The 25,153-nt window shown below is 47.9% G+C and overlaps 1 protein-coding gene across 2 annotated transcripts in view; it reads left to right on the forward strand.

Moving 5' to 3' along the window:
- The window catches only part of HSD11B2 (hydroxysteroid 11-beta dehydrogenase 2), a 426,908-nt gene that overhangs the window by 45,545 nt on the left and 356,210 nt on the right, over positions 1-25,153 (forward strand). The window lies entirely within an intron of this gene.

A 25,153-nucleotide genomic window follows, 5' to 3' on the forward strand; every position in this document is an offset into this window, starting at 1 on the left:
CCTAGAAAAAGATTTCCTCAGACACACGTTGGCCGGTGGCTCTTCAAAGTGCCCAGGGCAGAGTATTCCCCCCCCCCCCCCCCCACAAAAAAAGTGTGTGCTCTGGCGTATGCAGTGGAGAGTGACGTCACAGGCGGTGAACAGAAATTGAAAGACATTTGAATATTTCATTTTAAGATGACTTTCCCAACTCAAGAACGTCCATTTTTTGCTAAATAAAAAAGGTGTGTGCCTTGTGTAAGAAAACGTGTCCTGTGCAGCAGAAAGTCAATGTAAGTTTATCACGACAGTTTGTACAGTGTTTCTTGTGGTCTTACAGTTAAGTTTCTTGCCTCACAGCCGGTGCTGTGGAAGTAGCACTTTTTTTTTATTCTAAAATTAATTAATTGAAAGCACATGGAAGAGGGTGTGGGGGGGAAAAGCATCCTTCAATGAGGAAGAAAGTGGGCAGGCTGGACGCTGTTCACCCACGTGTTCCCTCGACTTGATCCCTCAAAGCAGCAGCAGAGCTAATTCCATGAGTCAGCCATTTTGACAATTTTTGCAGGCCTTGACAGCCACCTTTTTGGGGTCCTCAAAAATAAACATTTTAGGACAGAACGTTACAAATATAAAATGCTTAATTTGTGCCTTGCCAAATTCACATCATTTCATTTGTTTTCTTGTGCTCTTGCGCTTAATGGGACTGAGAGGAGAGATCAGAGTACATGCAAACCGTGCTATGCATGATTCACAGAGTGGTGCACACTCCTTTGCACACCACCTGGGCAACCTTCCCCCTTTCTCCTGATTTGGGGTCTGTTCCAGAGCCTGCTTTGTCGGGAATTCTACAGCACACACCTGTATCGCGTGACAGTGTCACACGTCTACTACTTCACTGTGGTAGAGTGTAGAACAATAATTCATTTGTCCACTCTGCAAGGCCTGTCCGCTGGAATGGGCTGCCAGAATCCACCTGGGTAGAGGATTGGGCCCTGCTGATCTCTGTAGCCCCGGTTGCCACCCAGGTAGCTCCTGAAAGCCAACACATGCTTGATTTCTAGTTATGCAGTGTCCGTCAACACTGTCTGCCCCAACCGTGGATGCTCCCACAACACGCAGGTCCCACCTGTATTACACAGGCTATGTGTGTTGTGTAAGGTTGGTCGCAAGCCTGCGCCATTGCAACGCCTTACTATGTGGAACATCAGACAGAAATCTTTGTAAACTCCAAGCTACACAAAACAATTGCTCTACGGGCAGCACTAGACATTGAAAGGCATGCCCATATCTCGGAAAGCCAGAAGATCATCTCATTGGCTCCCAGTCAAGGACCGAATCCAATTCAAGAAACTGCATTGCCAATGAGGCTCCCCAATACCTCAGACACCATCAAAAAACACTCATCTTCCAGACCCACCAGGTCGGTCTACAAACACTGCCTCCTCACTCCTCTACTACAACAGGAAAGGAGCAGGGGGTGCCAACTTCCGTGGCGGGCCCCATCGCTCTGGAACAAAATACCTCCTTACCTACGAAACGAACCTTCATACCATGTCTTCTGAAAACACCATAAAACGTTGCTATTCAACTAATCTATGACTTTCGTGTCGCTTGTTTCCACTTTACCTGGTACCACCTCCCCACCATCCCTTGTAATCAGCGCGTCAGCGCCTAGATGCCTATAGGTTTTGCAGGCTCCTACAAATGTACTAAATAAATAAATGCACAATGTGTACATTGCATGACTCTTAAGACAAGCCTTTGTGAAGTCGACAGTGGTGGAATTGGCACATCTACATGACCAACTTGCCAAATATATTATGTGCTAGGGAAGGCGTACTTCCACAAAGAAATGTTGATAAGTGTGTGTGCAGCCAGGGCATCCAGGGACGACATTGAGGGATCACCAGGGGCCGCACCTGCGGCCCCTGAGGTCTCCCTTGCTACCCGTACAAAAACAAATTAAAAAAACCTTTTTTTTCCTTTTTTTTTTTTAGGTAGAAGCTCATGGGCTGGGGCCAGCAAGCACCATGTGCCTCTTTGTTTCTGAGTGTCTGGCATTCTTGTTCAGGCCTCTTAAAATAATAACAGGGGGTTCCACAAGTGACCATTTTGAGCCATGACCCTAAATAAGAAGGAATAGGAATAACAAATAATTTGTATTTCTGGGATTCTATACAATAATTGCTAGACTCAACAAAAGGTTTATTTCAGGCATACTTCAGGGGGTGAGTCACTGATTTAGTTTGTTCTTAAACACCTCAAATTCACAATGCAGACACAAACTTCCAAAAAGCATTTTGAGTAGAATAAGCATCGATTTGGGAATTTTTATATTTTGCTCTTTGCAAGTTGCAGTTGTAGCATGTTTTGTTTCTGCTGTTGTCTCTGTTATGATCATCACAAGACAATCCATCTCGGTGTCCTAAAAGCTTGTGTACAGTGTAGAAATATTTGACCATAGCACATAAAGTGGCCCAGGATTTCATTGTACCGTGTTGTAATTTGTCTATCTGTCCTATCTGCATGGCACGCTGTTCAAGATGTTTGTTTAAAATGTATGAGGTAACGAGTGCCCAGAGTATGGGATGCCGTGTGAGGCCAACTTCTGAAGCCTGAAAAGTAGATCCACGCAGGCTTGACATGTGGCCAACTTTGCACCAGACATGCAGATGAACTGGCCTGCTGTTAAATCTGTTACCAGTTTAATGGTATTCACTACAGAGTGTAATTTGCATTCTGACTTTTCGAACATTCAGACATGTAAGTGCACATTTTACTATAGCCGGTAAGATAGCTCGGGGGGGGGTAGGGGGTGGGGGGGGTGTGCGTGTGTAATCCTGGCAAGGCCAACTCATCCTTCTGAGGTTGATAAATTAGTACCTACACAGGTTGGGTTTTGGGATTTTGTTTTTTATAAAGTGTAAGTACTATATAATAACACCTCATTATCATTCGGCCTTGGACGCCTGCTTGAATTGACAGTAATTTTGTAACATGGGGCTCTATACACTGATATTAATGGTGCATATGATGATCCATTCTTGCATGAAATGTATATCAAATTAGTGATATTGTAACCATATTTTTCGTAGTGTACTTGGGAACAATGCTATTTGATGCCACTTATTATTTTGTCAAAGGGTGAAAGGTCGTGTTCCATCACTTCCTTGATGTCACTTGGGAGGGGGGGGGGGTCAAATTGCATCACTTCCTGTGATGTCATCAGAGGTCAAGGGTCATGTGATGTCACTTCCGCTACCCCTGGCATTTTGGTCAAATGATGTCCCTGCGGGCATTTGCTACTACACACCTCGTATAGAGATGACATACTGTAAAAGCTGCTAAGCTTTCCTGTGTTGGCTCTCATGGCAGGGCTGCAAAGTGCACCTATCTTGTAGTGTTACAGCAGTCTATGTACAGGTCAATCTCGTGAAACCATTTTCTTATGCAGTTTACAACAGTGGCAGCTGGTGAATTTTTTGTAACTGGGGGGGCATACATATTCCCCAGGTATGAGCATAACCAACCAATCGTAGCAAGGAAGGAAGCCTGTTAACCGAGGAGATAAAGTGTAAGTAGGAGATAGGAGATTCTAACCCCTGACATTTTTTTAAAGTAGGGAGTTAAAATGGTGCATCATTTTAGAGTGTAATTTCTGTTCAAGATGGAGTAAAAGCTATGCAGTTTACAATCCTTTCTGTAAGCTAACACATGGAACAAATCAATAGATCACAGGTCACCAACAGTACCCAAGTGCATTTTCCAATGCATTTTACTGCCATATGTGCTCATAATATATCCAAGCATTACCAGTGTAAAACGTCACTGTTGGCTATTCCCAGCAATGCAGTAATGTAAATGTAAGGCACTGTCATGCTTGATGTGCCAATTGTAAGACCCTATGGCTGTGAGAACACTCATGTTGGCTGTACCTAATAATGTTATTGTGCATTTGTATAGCACCTTGTATGCCATTGGTATGATCTCAAAGCGCTGTGGGTTAAATGCCCTTGGGGGCCGTAGTCGAGACCAGTGGAGAGAGTAGGGTAGTAAATGGTGCTTGTGTGCACTCAGTATGTGTGCAGTCATTGCAGTTTACGTGGTGTGTAGCTGCATTCTAATGCTAGGTGTGGTGGTTGTGTGAGATCCGTAGAATGTGTGCAGCAAGGCTGTTGACCTTAGAGTTTGCATACTGGCAGTGGTGGAGCTTGTGTGTGAGATTGTGTGCAGATTTTCTTATGGCCACTGGTTTGACATCAGTGGGCTTGCAACATATCTTGCTTTCTAGTCTGTTTTCCACATTGATCTAAGCTCAAGAAAGATGATGCTGCTGTAGTTAAGAGTAAGTGTTATGCAAAGGAGGATGTTGAGTACATTGATACATTCATTCAGTGAATATATGTCATCAATGTGTCTATGGCATAGTATTCTGCTTTGAAAAATAATGTATATTGCGCCCATCAACGTAGTGGTCTTACTGTGCGGAGGCTTGGCTGGGTATTGTATGTATTGTGCCCCCTGCAGGTTGAACCAGGTCATGGTCTGCAGTGGAAAGGGAAGGGGGGGCAGGGGAAATGTGAGGGGATAAGAGAAGCAGGAGTCGGATATAAATGTTCCCCCGAGGGGGACAGGTATGTCGATGCATGGGTCCTGTGCCTGCTGGGCCTAGAGGCCCAAGCTACACCTCACTTAAGCCCAATGAGGCCGAAACGTGGCCCGGTAATGACCCCTCTGCAGGGTTAATATTGCTATTAGTATCCCGGCACATTGTACCTGGATATTAATCGTTTTTTTTTTTGTTTTAAGTTCGAAAGTACGTGCATACCAACCTTCTCAACTAGTAAAAAAAAATACAAAAAAAGCTGGCTGCCAAGGATCAGGGGAGAAGGGACTACACATAGTCCCTTCGACCTTTCCATGGTAGCAAGTCGCGTGTCGGGACCCACCGGGAACACTACTGTGCCCGGCGCCAGCGAGGGACTTGGAAGCGGGGTGGGGTGGGCATGGGAGGGGGCAAAATGTGTGGAAAAGGGGAGGGAATTGGGGGGCGTGAGGGAGCACTTACCTCCTTATCCGGCAGGGGAACATGTCGGCATCCAGCTCTGAGGAGGCTCAGAGCTGGGCTTTACTGTGTGGTAAATTCCCCGTCTGAACCTCCTAATTGGCTGGGAGGCCAAGACCACGCCCCTGCGGGGTACTAATCCATGGTAATGCATCCAATTAATGCTGATCGGATAGTAAGGGTGTTAAACATTGCTGTGATGCTGGGAGTAAACCCTGCCCATGATGCTGAGCGGTTTTCCATGAGGGCAGCCTCTAGTCCACTAATTTCATGGTTCAAATTGGTCTGTGCATGGCTGTGTGATGGACTCGAGTTGTGCTCAAGCGTGCCCTTGAAATGTGGAACCATCTTCACCAGAATTCCAGTAAACCAGGCGGATAATCTGGGGGTGCCAAGCCACCTGTCCTTCGAGCCAGATCCAAGTGTTGGACATGTGAGTGACTATGGGGAACAAAGCAGGGGAAGATGGGGCAGGAGAAGGGATCTGGCTACTTAGCAACTGGCTTATGTTCGCCCCGTGTATGTTCTGTTTCAAGTGTGGACCTTAAGAGGGGAATATTTGGCCCCTATTGCAACCCTGCATTTTTTTATTTGCAGAGATTTTGGTTATAGAGAAGGAACATGTTGCTTGGAAATGTGAAGTTCGGCATATGTGAGAAGGACTCTACGCACTCTATCCTTTCATCACCCTTTGGAAACACGCTTGCTTGTTCCAACGTTCCTTGCCATGTCCTCTTCCTTTCACACATCCGAGGGCATACTGTGGTAGTGGTACCAAGCGACTGTCAATCTAATCAAGTAACTAAGGAAATGATTCACTAGGCACGGGGAAGTGCCTACTGCGCGTAACCTCTGTTGGCCCAATGGGCGTGTAGCAACGTACTGAAGAACACCTGAAATACAGGATGCTGCCTCACCCTGTAAGCAGATTCCTGATTTTAAGTGCAAAAGTGTTGTTGATGCGACAGTGGGGAGGCACTTAAACAGTGATCGATGCTCCTGCTAAAGTGCTGCTCTGAGGCTGGTCGGAGCGAGATCTGCCCTGCTACAGGTAGACAAGATTGGTGAGTTTCAGGGTGATGTCTCAAGGATGGTGACTGGCTTCCAGCGACATCAACTTGCCTAAGCATGCTTACGCCCCGCAGGTTGAACAGTGTGCACTCTAAAGGTTACGTAGAGTATGAGTACACCACAGGTTATGTAATGTTGCAAGGTTTTTTAGGGCGCTAGTAACCCCCAAAGTGGTCTAACAGTGCCAAGGCTTATTTGCGGTGGCATGTTGTGCCCACATCAAGGGTATTTACCTTGGTCTGCGAGAGAATGGAAAAGGGCGGGAGAAGGCTGGAAAAGGGCAAAGTGGGGAAAAGGATTAATGTATAGACATGCATAATAGCCCAGCAGTTAAGCGGTTAAATGCACAAAGATTTGTTTTGTTTAGGAAGGGGCTGTGAGGTAGGGGTTGGGGTTGATATTTTGCACGCCTGTGAGGCCAGCGTAGAATGATATACAAGATTAACGCTGATCAGAAAAGGGCAAATGCTTAATGCTGTTGTGAACAAGCATATACTCACGCGGGCAGTTTCCAGTGTTTACAGGGATGCATGGAATTCAAGATGGGGAGTGGTTGGCTGATGGGCTTTGTGTGGGGACAGCTGGTATTACAAGGGTTGGGTGGCACGAGGAGGGTGCTGGTGTATAGCACTATGGGCGTTGGCTATGGTATGAAGATGACTTATTTGGTAGTCACAGAATAATGTCACAAACATCACAAAAAGTCACAGCATCATGAAACTTTGCAAACCCTGACATAATGCAAGAGGGAGGCAAAACATTGCATAGAAGATGGTGACGGGTGTGGGTGAAGGTCCATGTGCGTCTGCGTCTTGTGCATGCATGTTCTGTCGCTCTTTCTCTCTTGCTCGCTCTCAAGTACATCCATACAATACATTGTGCAACAAGGATCAGTGAGTGACAAGGGAGGGGGGCTGCCTTGCAGAACTTGCTTTATTTCCCAAAAATTTCAAGAAAGAGCTCCCAGAATTTTGAGAAATGTGTTCCCCTAGTTTTCCTTTCTTAGAGCACAGATTAAATAGAACAGCCATTTCTCTTAGTTTATTGCAAACAGGTGAGGGGCAGAGTGGGGCTTCCTAGGGCTAGCCCCACCTTGGATCCGTTGCTCAGGCTAGCTTGGGTTCCTTGAGTGTTATCACGTGCATTGTAATAGTCATCTTGTGCTGATCAGCATGATGTTTGGTGGAAAGATGTACACATTCTCCCTCACTGACAATCTCCTTCTCGGTCATGCGACCAATGAAGTGTGTATCAGTTGCTGCCTTTGTCTCCTCCTTCAGACCTCTCCTGTCCCCTTCTTGGGATTTTCCCCCCGACTCTCTGTCACGAATACCTTGGAAATCCTTGCTCTTGCCATGAAGATTCGCATGAAGCCTGCCATCAAATGCATCTCTTGGTAGGACTCTGATTTAGCCACCTTGAAACGAAAGTGCAAGGTGGCAGAGCGGAAGTGGCAGACATCTCTCTCATCCCCTGACAAACTGGCCTGCAGCCTACTCCAACAGGGCAATAGACTCCATCTGCGCCAAACGAAGAGCTCATGTCCAAGCTCGCATCTCTGGAGCTACAAACAACACGGCTCAACTCTTTAAAATCTGCCAGGAACTCGCCAATCCTAACGCAGTGTCTTCTTCCCCTCTACCCTCCCAGGCCTTAGCATCTGCATTTGCCTCCCACCTTTCCTCCAACTCTTGACATCCTGTCCTCTGTCATCTGCTCCCTCTTCCCACATCCCTCCCACTCCCACCTCTTCTGACCCCCCTGGCACCCTTACTCTCCTGCCTCTCTCTCACTAGTCCAGAGGAGATCACTAGAGTTGTCCACTCTATGAAAGTCTCCTCTAAACAGGTGCTTCCCTGCTCCTCCAGGACCTTCAAGGACAACATCAATGCTCTCACCTCTGCCTTGGCTGACCTCTGCAACCACTCTTTTGCCACAGGCTCTTTCCCCCAACCTCTCGAGTACTCCCTTGTGCACCCTCTCCTAAAGCCATCTGCTGACCCCTCCTGTCCGTCTAACTATCGGCCTATCTCTATCAACCTCATCTTGGGCAAACACATGGAGAAACTGGTCATCCCCCAACTGACCCCCCCCACACAGAAATTGCTGGCTGCCTCTGTGACCACCAGTCCAGGTTCAGGGCAGCCAGAGGCACGGAAATGGCTCTCATGAAGACTTACTGTCCAACCTGGACTCTAACTCTCCATCTGTGCTAATACTCCTCAATATCTCTTCTGCGTTTCGCACGGTCAACCACTCCATCCTCATAAACTGTCTCCATGATACCCTTTGCATCACGCACAGGGCACTGGCGTGGCTTACCTCCTTCCTCTCTAACAGACCCTTTCAAGTTCAAATGGGTCAGTTTCTGTCCTCCACCTCACTCTCTACTTGTGGCATTCCTCAGGGCTCTATCCTATCGGCATGGTTCTTTAACATTAAACTGGCCCCTTTGGCCCACTTGATCTCCATCTAGTCTCCCCACTTCCAGTGCTACGCAGACGATGCAAAACTCTCCTACCGGCTGCCTTCGACTCCCCCTTCCTCCTCTTCCTGCCTTATTCCTGACCACCTGACTACTATCAGGCATGGTTCTCTGCCTCAATGCCAGCATGACTCAGATCCTTCTTATTGGGACGCCCACTCCCAGCTTCCCTCTCACTCTCTGGCCAGACTCTTTGGGTTCCCTTTTCTCACCCACTTGTGAGAGAAAAAAACCTTGGGGTTATCTTTGACTCCCTTCTCTCCACACATCACAGACATTGCCAAGGTGTCCAGCTTTCAGCTTCATCTCCTTAGGGGCATCCTAGCTTTCCTCACCTTCCCCCAGAAGGTCAAGGTCTCCAGAGCCCTGGTTCTCTCCTTCTTCTTCTTAATTACTGAATGCATGGGCGGACCCAACCCTGGTTCTCTCTAAACTTGGCTACTGGAACAACCTCTTACTCAACCTTCCTTCGACCCCTCCAAGTAATCCAGAATAGGGCTGAAAGATTTATCCTTGGCCTAAAGCCCAGGGACTGCATCTCTCCAGCCTCTAAGTCTGTCCACTGGCTCCCGTAACTGCAAGGATCAAATTCAAAACACTCTGCATCATCCACAAGACTATCTGGGACTGGGACCTCTCTACATCCAGCTTCCCATCCCTAAATACTGCCCAGCCAGAGCCCTTTGGTCTTCTGGCTCTAACTCTCTGAGGGTCAGGAGTTTCTCCAAGCAGAGAGTGAGTGGTAGATCCCTCTCCTCGGCTGGTGCCCCCCCCCCTCTGGAACAGCCTCAGTTTTCCCATCAGACTTGAGCTGGATCTTACATTTCGAATACTTCTCAAGACCCTCCTTTTCTCCTCCGTCTTTCATCTCCCCCACCCCCTTGTTAAGCTCTCCACCTGCCGCTGCAACTGGGGCCTGGTCCCTTTCTGAATCTTACAGGGACCAGATCACCCCCACCAGTCCCTACCAGCATCCTTTGCCAGCACTTGCCCTTGGGCTCCCTTTCCCGGACTACCCTCACCCGATCCACCTACCCACTGCAATTCGCCTCCTCCCGTGGGGGTCCCCCCATTATTGCACTTCTCCCTCGACCCCTCCCTTTGCACTTATTCTCAAGCACTTGCACAGTAGGATTGTCACAAGGCCAATATAGGCGTCTCTTCTTTCGTGTTGCTACTTTCATATGATAGCCCTTGTTCACCCCACCCCTCCCTTCTTGTTTTGTGGCACCTGGAAACACATGTGCATAGGCGCCATACAAATGTCCAATACATTAAATAAATGAATAGCGTGGGGAGAAAGCGGAACCTTGTGAAATGCCACAGGTTATCTTACTGCGTTCTGCCAAGGAAAGGGGTGATGATTTCTGGAGGAGTCTGGCATCCGCAAGAGGGTTTTTCGGTCATTCCCTATATGCTCATGTAGGGACTGAAGTAGGACGCATGCGCTATGACGTTAGATCTTTAATGCTGCCGCTCTTAGCAGTTCTTCTCTGATGTTTCTTAGAGCTGACTCTCTTCTGGTTATCCTATGTCCTCTTTGGCGTTGGTGAATGAGGGTTGCTTCCTTTATGGAGGATGGCTGGATGGTCGGCTCACTTGCCAAAACGATCTTCCAGAAAGAGGTGGCAGATTGGACTCATTTCATATGGTCATTTATGCCAATGTTTGCTTTGTAAAGGCACAAAATCTCATATTTTAGGTAGGTACACAGATTAGGGGGTGGGGGGAGGGGCGTGTACTCACTGCCAGAGTAAATAAATAAGAGCCGGGTCACTGATTATTTGGTCCATGTCATTCCTACCAGTGATGGCATTATTGGGGCCGATTAAACTGTCGTCTGGGTAATGGGATGGTTAAGCATCATGCAGGCAGTAGCTTCGTGCACTTGGGGAGGAAAGCTCCATTTTCCGGATTGTATGTATGAGGTCTCAAACATGCAAGCTTTTTAGCAGCCATCCTTCATCCTTTGCTCGCAATGCATTCTTTGTTTAGTCCCCTCAACTCACTTTGCAGCATGCACTCTGGAACGAATTTGCGGCAGGGGACGGAGGGCAGGTGGCAACAAGAACCCCTAAAGTATAAACCTTGATTTATAAATCTCAGAGAACCCCTTTGCTGAGAACGAGCTAGGCCCAATAAACTGTTTTGTGAGCTGGTTCCCGCTGGCCTCGTGGTTATTTAGCCTTCTTCGTTATCAGTAAAGGATTCTGCGTGCTTTCTCTGACAGAAATCACTTTGTGGTAAGTTACTTCATTGTAGGTTACTTTTTTTTGTAATAAGGGTCCCTCATAACCCTGTCTCACCCTCTGTCTTTTCCTAGCTGCCTATACCCTCAACCCCTACACATACCCCCACGAAGTAACCTACCACAAAGTTACTTCTGTCGCAGAAACCACAGTATACACTGTAGATGGGGGGGTTCTGCATGTTTGCCATTAATTCATGCTGTTGGGGTTGTTCTGTATAACTGAGGTTACCCACTCTTGATAGCAACTGATAATCATATTACATATTTTATTTATTTGTAGGGTGCCGGAAAACCCGCAGGTATCCGGGCGACATGACATGAACACAGAACAACAAAATAAGACAGGACATGAGCTAGAGTACCAGATACTATATATCACTATCGGATAGTAAGAGTATGTATGCTCATGGGATGAGATTGCCACTGTGTTGGCCCAGCCACTAGCTCATGTTTTCTAATGTCTTCCTTGCTTATGTTATTGACATTTGTAAAGCGCACGTTCGCCCAAAGGCATCATGGCGCTGGAAAGGAAGCTACCCAATCGAAGAAGACCAATGGTGATTGGGTTGGAACTCTGAGGCTTGCAGAAATTAGTGGATATTTATTCACACACCTTTTCCATGTTTTTACCCAATTGGATCGATTTTAATTGATCGAATGGAACATCTGGCCGAATTTGATCAATAAAAATTGATCAAAGTGGGAAATCACAAACAAACTTGGGGAGTGGGTGTTTCAGGGGTGTACTCCGCCTCCCCCCAATGTTCGGTATTCATGGCCTTTGGGGGGTAGTGGGGCTTTCCCCCACTTCCAGGGGATTGGAGGCGGCTGACTGGAAAAAGAAGAGAGGAAAGCAGACACTGCGGCGTCAGATCTGACCTGCGTAAGAGGGACGGAACTGACGCTGCAGGGTCAGAAAGACAACAGACCTGCAAAAGTTAAGTGGGGGAGAGGGTGGGGATGTTTTGGGAGGTCTGGGGGGAAATGGAATTTTGGTTTTGGCTGAGGCAAAAATTGGTTTTGTGGGAAAATTCACTACGGTCAATTCCGCCATGAACAATTAAGCCACGGCCAAATCACAACAATCCCTTTTCCACAAGGTTGCACCACAGAGCGAGAGCCATCGGTTTACTCAGCACTGAAGGACCTGATTTACAAAAGTGTTTTCATGAGTAAATCCCATATAAAACGCTTTGTAAATCAGGCCGAAGTGTTTGTGCCAAAAGCTGACAGTTATTTTGTTTTTTTAAATCATGAAATTGGCAGACGTTATGTGCTTGGAGTGCAGTTTCCACGCTGATATGCATGGTACCATGCTAGTATGCGTTTGGTTACAGCGCCAGTAGCTTTGTCCAAGAATATTGCATATTGGGCTCCCCACCCAGGGGAAACAGACCGTAGGCTGTGGTCCAAGACATTGCAACAGACGAAGGGGGCTCTTGCTAGCGCATCCTATGGGAACGCTTGTACGCAGGCCCTAGGGTTCTACCATTGGCCTACTTTCTGCTGGTGAGTGGCTGGCTCCACCTCCCATCTCTGTCTCATGACCACATATAAATGAGGCCATTACTCCTGCAGGGTGATGGGATCATTGGCGCGTGGTCCGCAATGTGCAGCGAGGACCAAACCTGTATAAAGCCCCCCGCTTGCAGAGAAGCAGGCAGTGTTTCCAGATATAACTGGGAGGTGCCAACCCTACCAGCGGCCACCGCTAAGCCAGGTTTAGAAAATAAAACACCTGTGATTACTGAATATCCTTATAAAGGACACAAGCAATCGATTACACATTTCAGTGTTTTATCCATGCAAGTGCTGCCAATTGGGTCCTCTGGTTTTCTAAAACTCTTCAGCTTCTTGAGTCCTTCCGGGAAAAAACAACTTTGGAACCGCCAGCCCAAGGATTTGGCATGGGAATAAAAACGAAAAACCTGTGATTTTTGGACAAAAATCATCTGATCTCCTTGTGCCTCAAATTGTAAATGTCTAATGTAAAAAGCTGAGTAAGCCTTTTGGCCCTTGGTTTACTTTTAAAACCACCTTTTCTGAATGTATTGCTTTTCTTAATGTTGTTTTCCACCATGTGGTGATTGGCAGGTAATGCACATTGTTCCAAATTTGGTCTAACTCTAAACCCAAAAGTGGAGCCAGGTCTTCCCTACGTCGAATTCTGGGCATTTCACTCAATAGGGGTCATTATGACCCTGGCGGTAGGGAGTTAACGGGGCCAGTAGAGCTGTCAGCCCTGTTAACCCCCTACCACCTCATTACGAGGTCTGCTTGCGGGACCCGCTAAGGACGCCTGGTAAAACCAGCATGCTAATAACAGGCCCGCTTTTAGCATGCTCCCCATTCCCATTGAGCCCTATGGGGGCTCGAATGGGTCCGGGTTCCTCGAATGGGGAAATACCGGACCCTCCAAGGTTGAAATGGCCCGGTATTTCCCCATTCGAGGAACCCGGACCTGGTACCTGGAATGGGGGTAGCCATGCTGCAAATGGCGGCATGGCTACCTCCAGGGTCGTAATGACCCCCTATGCTTCAGGTCTGGTCAATTATTCATGAATAAAAACCCTTTTCAGTCTCCATTCCATCAAGCCTCTTACCAGACTCCAATCCTGCCCTCCTATTTTCAATAATTTAAAATTTACAATAACCCACTACTCGTGTGAGTGTACACGTGTCACAGGTACATGTCACACCCTTGGCACTATCCTAACCCTTCCAGTCTATCTGGATATGTGTGTACATGTTCTCGTCTTCTGTAGTCTTTATGCATTTACCATGTTTATTTCTAAATCCCAGTTTACAGCAAGACTTTGGAATTCTCCCTCCAAATCATTTAGGAAACGTGTAGCGGCCCCATATTACAATGGGGATCGCGGTTGTGACCTATCTTTCCCAATATGTTGCTATTTCATAATCCCCCGACTAATAGAATTGTCTATATAAAGTGGAGACTTATTTAAAAGTGATGAGACATTATATGCAACAAGTAAAATATTGAGACATTTCAGAAGTTTGCCGTATGGTTTATATGAATGTTTTCTTAGTTGTGTGACTTTCTGTGAAGGTCTAAATGTCTAAACACAAACTTTGGACCATTGGATTGACGCGCGGTCGGGGTACCTCCCTGCCGGGCGAACACTAGAGGCTGTTTGCAGCCTGGTGGTGCAGTGAAAGAGGAAGTCGAGCTGATTTGGACATTTTGTACCATTAGGAAATGTTCATCTCACACCAGAGTGATCTATTTTAAGTACGTGGGCCCATTCTTTTTTTTTTCTTTCTAAAGCGTTTCACAGTCTAAGACTAGTCACAAGAGTGCGGGGACAACAGCATGCAGCGGAAAGGACCTCGTACATCTAAGTTTCCAAAAAGTGGAACGCCCAATGTCCAGATTTATTCAAGCCTAGAGGAAATGGGAAGTTGGATAAGCAGTCACTGACAATTTGCCGAAAAGACCTAACCCTAATTCTGCCATGACCTCAGCATTATAGTCAATGCCGCAAAGTTTATCCAGGCCTTTTCTGGCAGACATTTACTTGCAGTGTTCCGGGTTTCATTGAAGAGCTGCTGGAAATGCCGGTTTCCTAACTTTCTGTGGTCACATACGACTCTATTCCAGTAAAAACACGCTGGCGTGTTATGCAAGCACATACATGTCCTATCCATGGCATCTCTTTATGGGGGGCTTGCACATACAGGCACTTATTCTCCCTCTTATTTGCGTCAACATTCATTCTTGTCTGAAAATGATACATAGCAAACAGTGATGAACAGTACGGGAAAAAGATGAAAAGGGATCAGATGGATATCCGGTTGGTAGAGTCCAGAGATAACCAAGAATGGAGATGGAAGACAGACTCCAGAGATGAATGATAAAGAGACTGGATAGGAACCATACATGTCAAGGTGGTAGAAAAACATTGGAAGTGAATAAGAAGTTGGATTCTGGAAAAGCATTAGACAGATTCAGATATACACAAGATGCATGATCAAGAACAGTGTGGTAAAAACAACGGTAAGTGTCAAGATGGTCGAAAGAGGCTAGTGTTATAGGGTGGGGAGTAGGATTGTACAAAAGAGGCCAGTGGCGGAGGGAAAATAAGAAGTAAATGGAAGACAGACCAGAAGCGGTTAAAGTAAAGCGCATGCTGTACAATATTTGAAAATGTCATAATTTATAAACCAATGTATGCAGCTTCGTATTTTTTAGGAGGACTAAGCAAAATTGTTACAGCGGGGTAACGGGTATTTGGGGAATGTGAAAAGGTAGTTGGCAGAGTGGGGCAGAGATTAGGCTCTTATGCCCCAGGGATGGGCTATAGAAACCTGCTTGCAGAGTAGCTTGGGTTACATAGGAGCTTCTGTGGTGGAAAGGGTCCTCTGTCATGTTCTTATAGAAGGGTCGTACTGCAATGGAGTTTGGAGGGAGCTTTCAATCTGGCTTTGTGGGAGAGGAGGGGGTGAGGCGCCGAGAGATGGAAAGGGTGAGCATGTCTTGAGCTTGTAGAGATGGGTGCACGATGTGCCTGATGGAAATGAGGGCGCACGATAGCATGGGACAGTGGAGACAAGAACCATGGCACTCTAACCAAGGTTGAGGAGCAGATCCTGTCTGTGGGGTGCTGCTTCGAGAGTGGGAGTCTCAATAAAGAGGTTAACTGGGAGTCCAACTGCTTGAACACCAGCCAGACCCATTATGCCACTCTTCGGACATGCAGTGGCTGCGAGGGCAACGCATGCCCATGGGATCATCCTTTCACATTATGCCAGGCTTTGGGCGTACAGTTGGTATGTGCGGTGGGAAAAGGTGTACCAGCTCTGCATTCTCTGCATGAGGTCCAGCCAAGGCAGGCTTTGCATCTTGTAGGATAAGGTGAACTTGCAAAAAGGCAGTTCTGGGGATCCACAAAAGCGAGTGGCAATCGAGGCATGGTTCTACGGGCATGTTTTGTTATAATACCACTGGGATGGAATGAACTCTGGGACATTGGGGTCTTCCTACAAGCAAATGGAGAGTTAATGGCTCTAGGTCCTATGATCATAAGGTGCAAGGAACCAGCAAAATGAACAGTCTCGGGGGGGGGGGGAACGCCACCCTCCCAGGGATCCAGCAACTGACTAACTTCCTTGTCAGTCTCAGGTTACAGCACCCAGGTCCCGCCACGCTTCACTCCTCAGTCTCGGGGTTGTAGCGCCTTGCTAGTGCTTCATCCAGGGACATTGTGTCTAACCTGCTCTTGAATCGGGCATCCGCCGCCCTGTGTGCTCTGCACTCTACATCCTGAGAAATGGCACCTAGTTCATTCCACAGCTCTCACTTTTCCTTTATGGATCCAAGGGTGGAGCGCCCGGCTAGTTATGCAGTCCCTGCCTCCCTCCAGTTTTCTTTCGCGTTCTCCCTACCTTTGCCCCTCTGATTCAAAGGCTTGTGTTCATTTTCGCAAATTGGGATGAACTGCAGCTGTTGCTTGTGTGTTGTTCATGAGACTGAAAAAGGACAGTTAGCCATTTTGAAGTCGGGCAGAAGAGCCACGCGCTTCCATGTCAGAATACGTGAGGTTCACAAAACTGCCCTTCACTTTCTTTGGGATCCACGACTGGGGTTCTTCTGGCAGTTTCTTCTCAGACTCTGCCAATTCCAGCTTTGCTGGTCCCTTTGTCTGAAAGGGCTGCACACTTGTTCCAGGCACCCCATGAAACCAAGTCCCACGTGTTCAAGATGGGCTAAAGCAGGCGGTGGGCCCAAAATGAGGAAGTGGGCCATGTGCTGTAGTTCTGTCAGGGGGTTTCAGTCCTCAAGAGGCTGATCTTCCGCTCCATTTACCTGACAGCACTGGCGCGGAGAACCTGTGAAGATTCACTTTCCCAAACTACAGCACCAATGTACCCTCCTGGATGAAAACATGGAGCGGATTTCATTAGATGGATCAGTCTGCATTATCAGTAAGCTTGCTGTGAAGTGGGCTATTATTCCAAGCAGTGCAAAGGGCCGGGTTGCAGCAGGAGGATCAGAGTTCCAGATGGTGAGGATGGGTTAGTGGTGTTTAGGATCTAGGGGTCATGGGCAGGTTGGGAATTGTCTCTTTAAGTGGACAGGTGTGTAGGGACTGCGAGGCCAATATTGTACTCCACCCGGCTCCAGCAGTGACAGTGACCAAGGTTGAATGATTGAGAGGATACGGCACTAGTCATAAGGACATAAATAGGACAGAGGTGAACGAGACCAGCGATGAACCGCAAGCAGCAGAGCAGGGCGGTATAAATAGACCAGGGTTGAGCAACACGGATTAAGGTCGCGAAGGCAATTAAAAGCAGTAGGTAAAAGTGAAACTCATAGGACACACGTGCCCAGTCTAAAGGTTCCATCGAGGCGGTTGGCGGCAGCGATTGGGCAGGGAGTGGCATGCTGGGGAAGAGCTGGGTGGTTCTTCTTTTGGGAGTGGGAACAGGCTGCTAGGTGACCGAGCAGTTTCTGCAGTAATGAGAAGCAGAAGTCCTGGCTGGAGTCGGGTGCTCTGGCTGAGGTCGCCAGTTTGACTGACATTAGAGGAAAGCTGCTCTTTTGGCGCGTCTTGCATGCACCTGATGCAGGCTTTCCACACCAAGGTGGGATGAAAATCGTGTTAGTAGAGCCGCAATATGCAGTCCTCGTGCCATGTATTGCTCACAGCAGCTGGAGTTTATAACCTTTAGAACTTTAAACATTGAACTGTATGCTCCTCTGCATTCGAATCCTCGCCCCTCTTTCTTGGACACCGAACTCCCGATTCTGCTCTCGAATGCCCCTCGATGGCCCCTCTCAGGCCAATCTCCTTCTCCCTTTGTCACTACCCTGAAATGCAAGAACAGAGACTGGTGACCGAGCAAAGTGAACAAAGATGCAGAGTGTAGCCTGTGCCTACAGGTCGGGCCTCCAACTGAAATACACCCTCCAGGAGTGTACAGCCTGTACGCAAACCATCTCCCCCCCCCCCCACCCGAAAGGGCCCCACACTGCTTCTATGTACCGGAACACACTCTGTTCAGCCTCCAGTCCCTCATCTCTCAGATAATGAGTTTCAATCCGCTACCGAGTTTTTCAAGCCTGTAAGACACTTCGATTGAATGGTAACCTCCATTTCCACACATACATTTCAAAACTCTCATGCCAGCACCTTTGATCTCATTCTGCCCAGCTTGTTAATGTGCCCCACTGCTAGCAGGGTGTCCTTGCACAGCAAAACAGTACGGCACATTGCATCCTCTGCTAGGCTCTTCACTGCAAAGGACCCTGGCAAACGTTCAAAGTAACTGATGGCCAGAATGTTTCCTCCACTTGCCACACTGTTGCATCTGCCCCCTCTAGTCTTCTCGCTTCTCGGAACACCAGCAGCTCCATCCCGAGAGTCGCTCGCCCGTTCCATACCCCCATAATATCCAACCAAGACCCTCTCGTCATGCGATGTGGCTATTTGATCTGAGTAACAAAGGCCACTCCTCAAGAGGGTTATTTTCAACCTCTGGTGCTCCCTACTGGAACTCCACAAACCTACCAACCACGCCAACTTCATAATAATTCGTTTTTTATATAGCGCTTTAATCTAAAGTGCTTTACATTGGACATATGTACATACGTTACTATTATTACCCAATCGAAATGGGTACTCATTTATCGACCTTGGAAGGAGGAAAGGTTGAGATGGGCTTGTCAGGATTTGAACCTGCTACCTGCAGCTCAAACACAGATCACAGCAACATGCGTTTAACCCGTCGCCCCTCGGCCTCCACAGTTCTCTTCCTCGTCGTCTAGGACTTTCCCAGTCACTCCTTTGAAACTACTTGGCCATAAATTGCAAAACTTGGAAAATAATGTTAATACCTGGGCATATTGTGGCAGCTCCTGGAAAATGCCTATTCAAGAGAGAGAACTGTTGGCTTCCATATATTGCATTTAAATTAAGTGGCTGAAGGCACAATGATGTTTGCCAGGATCTGTTTTAGAGCTGAAATCGTCCAAAGATTGCTAACAATAACCACTTAGGACACATTTAGCTCAGTGACCACACAAGGGAGTGGTTTGGGTGGCAAGGGCCAGGTAGTGGGTGCGACAGGTGCTACATGGGCTGGGGAAAAGCCAAGACTCTGAACGCTGTGTCCCTCTTCATATCAATCTCAGTCCTTTCTTAACTTGTCATGTCAAAAGTTTCGGGTTCAAGGCCGCGCTTACAGTGCCACTTAAATCTAAAACTGAACACTCTGTGACATGTGACCGGAAAAGATTTCTTCTGCTTCACCACAAAACATAACTGCCATCGTCATTTGCCATAGTTTCCTCACTTGATCGAGACATCAACAAGACATCTAAAACTACCACGCCGATTCCGCGCAACCAAGCCATCCCAAGGACCATCATCTTCGCCCCATACACCAAGGATTCCAGGTCTGTCTGACTCCCACATAATCCCGTGACACCTGAACTGCCCATAATACTGATCCTCCAGGCACCCCGGAACAGTCAGGTGAGCATCCCTCAAATGCAGACACAGAAGCCAATTCCGCCTCCCTCAACGGATGGCTACTTTAAAATGGTGATAAACCACCGAGCTATTCCGGGGCCTGAATGTGGATTAACGGCCTGACACGTTTGCTTTTCATATCTTCACAGAAGACCTTGCTCTCGAAACCTGGCTTGTCTAGTTCTACCCCAATGATGACACTATTTACTTCCAGTTAACTTACTTCCCCGCTCCCTAGCTCTGCTTCCCTCTCTGGCTGGATAGGCTTCTCCCTCAGCTCTGTCTGGGGCCACTTTACCGTTTCTAAGACCCAAGAATCCTGGGCGATCTTTTCCCACTTGGCTGCACACCTGCATAGTCTGCTGCCCAATCGCAGAGGGTACAAGAGCGGGCGCCTCTCCTTACCTCCAGTCCCACGATACTATTTCTTTGCCTCGTCCTCCATGGCACCCTGATGCTGTCTGTCACTGCTGATGTGATGGGCTGCTGTTCTTGACGGTCCTAGTGGGACTGCTGGACCCCTGGTAGGGTCTACCCATGATTCCCAAACCTCAGTCCGGGACTCCTCGGGCCCTGCATTCTTCTGGACTTGCAAAAAACCCTATTCTGAGAACACCTTACTCATTTCCTTCTACACTTTCAAAATGCTAGTAAACTCTCCTGCATACCATACCTCTGCAACTCCTCAATAGAAACCCTACAGACAGCATCCCATTTGCTGCGGACCCACTCTCTTATGTCTCAAAATCAACTCGTTTCGGGTCTATCTTAAGCAAAATGTTCTTCCTCTGTTCCATAGACAAGGTAGTGTTAACACTTGTAAGGAGATGAACCACCTTTGAACCCACTGCCTGTGCTCCGCTAGGCCTACGTCTTGGTTCTCCGTAAAGGCAGTCTCCGCCATATGAAAAATCCTGGTCAACAGCCCTGTGATATTAGGATCTCTGGCCTCCTTCGCCAGACACGTGCACCCTTTTTCATCCACGTCTGCTATTGCCACAAGCTTGCTGCTCATACTGTCTCGGGCATGGGCACCTTATCTTCCCTCTGTCACCCCAGTGGTAGCCTATCAAGCAAGCGCAGGCCTGCATGCAATCCAGGTTTAGGAGCAAGATTTCGAAGGAGGTCAAAGGATGATGTATTTCATGGGAGTCAGACGTTGCCACCTGGGGGGGAGTGGGGGGGGTCCCTTTCTGCCCCTCCTTTTGGCCATCCTTCCGCTCTCCACCCTGTCACCTGTGTTCATTTTCAATGTAGGACTCGGGTGGCGTATACCGGGCTACTGCGCTCTGAGCCATCCACCAGCACACCTCTGTGGCCTCCTTTCTTCTCAGCTGCTGCTCATGCCCTTCCACACTGACCTCCTTTCATAGGCATCAGACACTCTCTCTCCTCCCTCTCTACAGACTCACCAGGCCTTTTTGTCCAGCTACCTACCCCTCTTCAGTAGGTCTCCTTTTTCTGTAACGCTTGCCCTCATTTCTTGCTGGCCCCACATCGTCCACTGCAGATCAAAACCTCTCTACTTTCTCGTCCTGGTCTGGGAGCTTGTGCCTACCCTTGCCACTTTTAGCCCTAACTAGCCATACAGTGGCCTCCTGAAGCCAACCTCCCATCCCTTCGAGGTGTTCTACCAGTAGATCCACACGCAGCTCTACGTTGCCCTGTACAGTCTGAGGCACACCCTCCCGTTCACTTGACTCTTCCTCTGTGATTTTCTCCCTAACACTGTGCTGTGCTCCACTACATTTTTTTTAACATCTCAGACAAGTCCAGCTACTCTATTGGGATGCTGGAATTCGTCTGCGATCACCACAGCTCCCCCAGAGTGCCATCACATCCACAATTGCTGTGCAATGACTCACAATGCAGCGCTGTATAAGGTCTAAGATGGCCGCTGCATGTGTACGTTGAGTTCCTTAGCAATCAGAATGTGGGAGATCTCCATAGCAACCGACTTTGCACAAGCCCTTATAGCTGCTTGTGTTGCATCATGCACCACTCCAAATGGTTATGGGTCCCAATTGCTGCTATCCTGGTGGACCTCCACCCACCCCTAAAAGAGCACAGTGTCTTTGCACCCCTATGTCGTGTTCTTCACAGGCGACTTCTCAGATGCGCCTAGGGCCAGGCCAAGCACCCTGGGGCTTTCACCATCACACACCATACAAGTCCCTGGACTCAACTCAGATGGGCATGGCCAAACCAACAGGTAAACTGGAGACAGGAGAGGGAGGAGAAGAAGTCACAAAGGAGGAAGGGAGGCGGGATGGGTTCTGAAGATACCAAATGTGCAGGAGAGCGAGGGAGCAGCGCAAGAAGATTCCACCCCCCCCCTTCCCAGTCGAGTCCCCTCTTCACTGCAACGCCACCCCACATGTTAGTCACGCCAATGTCACACACCAGTCCCACGCAGGCCTGTGATGCCTCAGTCCATGTAGCAAGGATATCTGTTGCTGTGAGTAGCTAGAGACTCCACGCCAGTGGAATTTAAAGTTGAGTGTTTAATATTAATTTATTTTGTGTTGATAATGTTTGGGGGAAAGGTCATTTATAGCCAGACGGTCGAAGCATGATTATGCGTGAACTGCACAATAATGCATTTAAACATGAACCTTCCTTTCCAGAACACAGGGAGCACATGAGCAGGAAATATATTGATGTGCCAAAAAAAGGGGAGCACGTGGACGTAAGGGATCTGGAGGAGGGGAGGAAACTGTAACAGGTGCAGGCACTCGTCCCAGTTAATCATGGCCTCCACCCGCACCTCCACCGTCGGCCTAGTCATGGCCTTCCAGAGGCACAGAACCTCCATTTTCCACTCCGGTCAGTTCTCTGACAAGCCCCGCCTTCCGGATTTACTCCACTTCCGGTGGTCTTTTTGTAGGTGTTAATATGCAAAGTCCTTAAAGTTCCAAACCCTAGCTGCTGCGAGCAATAAATAGAAGGCGGATTGCATAATGTTTGGCTCTGTGTCTTGCCATAAAATAACCTTCCTAATAAAAGGGCCATACAAATAAAGCTCATTGAACAGTTAAGTAAACAGACCAGCAGCGCATTGTTCAATTAGACTTCTACCTGAAGACTGCAGTTTTTCCGCATTGATCTACGTCGTCATGGCCATCCCAGATGTTCCTTTCCACTCCTGGGGAGAATTGGCACAAGTGCCTGACATCCTTTTATGAGGCTTTTGCGAGAGCCCTTTAACCCTCTGTAGACCAATGACATGTTTATTTGTTTGTTTTCCTTCACAGTTTTTAGATCTAAATGTTTCATAGTAAAACTCTACAGAGGAACAGGACGTAGCTTTAGGTGATAATTAAAAGGTAATACATAACCGCATTTAACCAATTTGTCATAAAACATCACTCAATTGAAAAAAATGAAGCGGCGCGTAAGTGGAAACCACATATTGTGAAGGAAAGATACAAGCCCATTTCACATCCATTTTTATATTCACAGCCCCAGTAAAAATTGCAGAGTGCTGGGATGTATGGGGCAGTAATCTTGATGGCAAAGGTTGAATGCTTGTCAAGCCTCTATGCTTCCATGTTGAAAGGTTGTCTAGCCTCCCCACTTTCGGGTTAAATACTTGTCTCGCCTCCCCACTTCTTGGTTGAATGCTTGCCTAGCCTTCACGCTTCCGGTTGAATCCTTGTCTAGCCTCTACACTTCTGGATTGTCTAGCCTCCAGACTTCTGGGTTGAATGCTTGTTTAGCCTCCACACTTCTTGGTTGAATGCTTGCCTAGCCTTCACGCTTCCGGTTGAATCCTTGTCTAGCCTCTACACTTCTGGATTGTCTAGCCTCCAGACTTCTGGGTTGGATGCTTGTCTAGCCTCCACGCTTCCATTTGAATGAGCCGTGTGATTGGGAGATGCTTTGCTAGGGAGATATAGACCATGTCCTTGAGAATTTGTGCAGCAGTAACAGCATGGATTTAGAGGGGAGGAAAGGAAGCGGGAAGATTTAGTGGGAGGATATTCCTGCTGTTGTGGTGCGAGATCAAAATAATTGGAGTCAAAAGTCTGCAAACAAAAGAAAGGGTGGCTCAGTGACGAGACCTGTGCATCTGAGAATGTGCAGACTTGGACCCAGCTCCCATGCTGGTGAATGTAAAAGTAGCAGGGAGAAGGGGAGGACCAGTGAAATGCCACATGCTAAGCGATCAAAGCTCTTACAGAGAAAATCTGCACCCAAGGAAAAAGTATGCCCATGATGGAGCCTGACATGCCGCGTGTAGGGAAGTGAAGTGAGAGGGGGAAGAGAAGGAAAAGATGGGGCACCTGAAGTCCTTGCATTGAAGCTAAGACACAGTAGACACCATCTGGGCCGACGCCACTGGGCGGCAAGAGGATGGGAAGAAGGGGAAAATAGCTGCATGTAGCGTTGATGTAAAAATGAGACGGAGGCAAAAGGTGATCCAACAAAGTGCACCAGTAAAATACATGGAGCAGAAGTAACGGAGATCTGCAAACATTGGCTCTCCACATGTTCTAGATACTGACTCCCTTGCCACTGACCATGCTGGCTAGGGCCAATGCGAATTGAAGTCCAAAACATCTGAATAGCCAAAGGTTGCAGACACCTGTAAATGGAGCCCTCACCAGGAACTGAATTATTTCCTGGTGAAAATCCTCAAAGGACTGCATGCCAGTAAGTCTAGGGATGGTGTCTTTCCTGCTGCTGGTCACAACATCAGATGTTTGTGCAGATTTCTCTCTACCCGTTGCACTGAATTTGTTTGTAACCTCTTATGCTGCACTGCTTCTACAACATGCCCTGTACTCCACACTGATGGCATCCCAAGTAGGGCACCGCTCCTCTTTGATCATGGAACATCTTTGAGAGAACTGTGACTGTGGGAAGTGATTTAGGTTGTGAAATTATCCTGAAATTAGTTTGGCACCAGTTGGTGTGAAAGGTGGGGTTTTCCCATTGTAAATGTGCAAATCCCCACCTTCTGCCTAGACACTGACTTCAAGGCCCGTCATCAGTGCCTGAGTGGGAGGGGGAGGACAAGAGGACCTATGCGTGTCCCAGCATCTCTCCGATTCGTCTCCTTTCTGGCGCGAGTCCTGCCGCAGAGTTTACAGGCATGGGTTCCAAGGCTTTGCCGCCTGCAGTCTCACTTTATCACTTCAAGTCCACCTTTTGCTTCTTTGAGCTGGACCTCTTGTTTACTTTGCTTCCTGGGAACTCCAGCTTCTGCCATATTTCTGTGTATTCCCAGAGATACTGGCCTGGGGTGTACACATGAGGCCTGGCACCTCGAGTAGAATGTCTTGGCAGCAGGACAAAGGCCAATGTTTGTTTGTCAAGGCATCTCGCGACAGCACAAATAGTGCCCGTAAATGGCGTTAACTCGGGTGATGCGGGATAACCAGTGCGGTGCCTGTCCCGACAACAAGGTAGAGATACTGAAAAGGAAGTTCTACCTCTGTGCAGGTGGCAATAAAAAATCCACAACCGAGTTGGTCTCCCCGAGCACGTGGGAAGGTAATGGGGCGGAGAGCTATAAGGAAACCTGCAGTGTGGTCAGGTCGGTGGCAACAAAGATACAGTGCACCGCAAGGTCAAGCGGTTGGCATAGGGGCACCCCGGGAGCAGGTCACAATGAGATGGGGTGCTGAAGCTACCACACAGGAGAAGCTATCTTATGCAGCGACCTCCAAGCTCCTTAAACTGTCTGATAAAGTCAGCGCAATGTAGCAAGAGAATTGTGGGCCGCGCAGTCTGAAGTATATCCACCAGGAACAAGCGGCCCATCGACAAGGACGCTCCCATAGGTTTATGTCCAG

The sequence above is a fragment of the Ambystoma mexicanum genome, chromosome 1p (assembly GCF_040938575.1).
Source record: "Ambystoma mexicanum isolate Mex_15411 chromosome 1p, UKY_AmexF1_1, whole genome shotgun sequence".
Taxonomy (NCBI): Eukaryota; Metazoa; Chordata; class Amphibia; order Caudata; family Ambystomatidae; genus Ambystoma; species Ambystoma mexicanum.